Source organism: Pezoporus occidentalis, unplaced genomic scaffold (genome assembly GCF_034315485.1).
Source record: "Pezoporus occidentalis ecotype Australia unplaced genomic scaffold, CSIRO_AGI_Poc_V1 ctg80, whole genome shotgun sequence".
In the NCBI taxonomy this organism is placed as follows: Eukaryota; Metazoa; Chordata; class Aves; order Psittaciformes; family Psittacidae; genus Pezoporus; species Pezoporus occidentalis.
Genome location: NW_026916159.1, coordinates 2843038 through 2845839, shown reverse-complemented (window position 1 = coordinate 2845839; position 2802 = coordinate 2843038). Strand labels below are relative to the sequence as shown.

Genomic DNA, 2802 nt, shown 5'->3' with positions numbered 1-2802 from the left:
GTTGCGGCGCTCAGGGGCTGTGGGTGCGTGGTGGCGGTGGCAGCTTGTAGCTGCCCGCGCCGTCGGGGCGGGGTAGAGCCCCGCGGAGCGGCTTTGCGTTGCCCGTCACTGTGTGCGCGGTGCCGGCGCGGAGGACTGCGGGTGGCTGCTCGGTCTGGCCAGGGCAACGATGTGAGCAGCCGCCGCCCGTCCGCACCTGCCCTACGGCAACCCCCCCCCGGGCTCTTCCCAGAAAGTTTCGAGAACTCCTTAAAATGGGAAGCGGCACCAGGAAAACCGAGCTCCCGGCGGCTGCGCTCCAGCGAATGTGACTGGCTCCTGCTTCGGTCTGCCGGCGGCACCGGGCGTAGCCTGGTCGGGCTGGGCGGCGGAGGGCAGCGAGGGCTCGGATCCCAGCGGAGGTATGCGGAGAGAAGGGTTTGCAGTATCTCAGCCGCTGGGGTGTGTGGTTCGGGTGGGGTTTGAGTTAAAAGCCTTCTAAACTTCTGCAGGCATCACATTTTAGCTACAATTTACCTAATGAGGATCCAAAAAAGCACCTTTTTTTTTTTTTTAAAATCCAGTATATGGTGGAGACACAAAAGAAAAAAAAAAACAAAAAACCAAACCAACAGTCTGTTCCAACTGTCAGCGTGTTGGGGAAGAGCAGTCGCTTTCCGGAAGCATGCATTCGCAGGGGCAGGTTTTGGGATGCAGGCAATGCTGCCCTGGTGAGCTTAGGAAGGTTCCAGAAAGCAAGGTGGGTGCTGTCCGCTCTGTGGAAGCGCCCCAGAGTCTACCCATCTCTTGCGGGGGACTGTGCAAGGGGAGTGAGCAGTCTGACTTCCACATGAACATAGCCCACCCCACTGTAACCCCGTGGGGATGACAGCTAAAGAGGATGTGCTGGAGATGAAAAGAGTGCAGCTTCCCTCGTGCAGTCGTGGTTTGGTGACCACGCTGTGGCTCCATGCAGTCATTAGCAGGGACCTATCAGAAAATGCCTTTGCTGGGCTGCTTCTACTGAAGCGGTTTTGAGAAATCCAGGTTGCTACAACCTGGAAGAAGTCTTAAAACAGTGATTGCCAGTGGTGCTCCCTTGCATGGAGCCCTCTTCTGCAGTAGAGGTCTAGCTCTCTTCATGGGAAGGGTGTTAATTGACATGCTTCATGCAGCAGGGTGGGTTCTTACTGTTTTCTGACAAACTACACCAGTTACACAAAATCACTGAGAGGGGTGACCTACTTGGAGGGAGAAGAGGAAAAAGTGTTTGAGGAGACCTTGATTTCAAACATTGCGTTGCATGTCCTAACCAAGCAGGGTTATTGCCTCCTGAAGGTGTGAAATGTATGGCATGAAGGCTTCCCTTCCTTTTTCTTTTTTCTTGCAGCTTTAGCAGGAAGGAGATAGTTACTCAAGAGCATGCAATTCGTATGTTTCTTAAACATCCCTGCATTGTGGCAAGAGATTAAAATACCTAGAGTGTGTCTCCTCATCCTATCTCTCTCAAACTGTATTTAAAATCAGAGTATCATTAGCAAAATTGTAGGTACTCATGGGGAACGAGGGTATGTTTTATGGTTGAAAGTCAGAAAGCCAACAAATAACACTTTTGCAAATACCTGGGTCTTGCAGGTCTTCAACATGGTTGGTACTGAACAGCTACTTTCCTGCATGCAGTTCAGTGTAAGTACAGGAGGTGTTCCTATGATTTTTTTTTTTCTGTTTGTGGATTGTGGTAGATTAATGGATTCTTCCCCCCTCTTTAAATAGGTGGGTTGATTGTGACAAATGGTCAACATAGCATATTGCAGATGGTCTTGGTTGGGAGGCATCATGGGTAGTATCTGAAAGGCTCTGCTTTTCATACTCCCCCACAAAAAAAAAGGTAACTAGGAAAGAATTTGCCTGTATGTCCAGTGCTGATGTTACCAGCAGCTATTCCCTGTGAAGGAATGAGATACATTACAATTAATTTGTGGCACTGTTACGGCCTTTCTTGAGCCGTTGAAATGTTGGAAGGTAGGTACCCCAAGGATTTCATTAGTACCACTCAACAGTCAATGAATAGATGAAACCCACAAAGCATGGTATGCTAACAAATAAAACTTAATGTGAAAATAATGTTTTTAATGTAATAAAAATATAAACTGTCTTACTGGCATCGTGAATCATCTGCGTATTAAATGCCTGTTTAGAAGGGAAGAGTTGGCCGCATTTCACCACAGGTTAAGTAATTGTGGGTTAATAGGATTCTGTCAAATATATGCTGGGAAATGTTAGTGTACAAAGTAATGATTTTTCTTAACATGCCTGCATTTTACCTTGAAAACAAGTCCACAGTTCTTCAGACTCTTTTGTACTGCATAGATGCATGATGGCTATCTGGAGGTAGAGAATGGATTTTAGAAGGGCGCTCTGGAAGCGGTAAATAATGAATGCTCATAAGATCAATTTTAGAAATGGGGGAAGGGAGGGAATTGGGCCTTCTTGTAAAAACTACGTCCTACCCGATTATTTTTTCTTTAGTATATCAGGCCAAACAATGCTGTATTTTGACTTGTGTTAACATAATATTGTTGCTGGCTAGTTTTAAGCTTGTATTTTAGAATAGAGACCAGGGCTAGAAGTTCTTTTTGGTTAAACTGAGTGCATAGACCTTGGAGAACATGATATTCCTTAAAGTTGTTTTGAAAGCAAAAAATATTTTCTGTACTTCAGTGTCTACAGTACTTTCTGATAGTGTGTACTTGGTATTTACTGTAATCTACAGCTGCCTTAAATCAGTTACATAAATAGTGTTAAGTAAATGTGACATTGTTT

General features: G+C 46.0%; 1 long non-coding RNA gene across 1 annotated transcript; it reads left to right on the top strand.

Annotated features, from left to right (window-relative positions):
• Positions 1-891: 891 nt before the first annotated feature.
• On the top strand, positions 892-2067 carry LOC134155930 (uncharacterized). Its single transcript, XR_009961777.1, has 2 exons — positions 892-1665; positions 1984-2067. It is a non-coding gene; the product is annotated as an uncharacterized LOC134155930 (long non-coding RNA).
• The last annotated feature ends 735 nt before the right edge of the window (positions 2068-2802 follow it).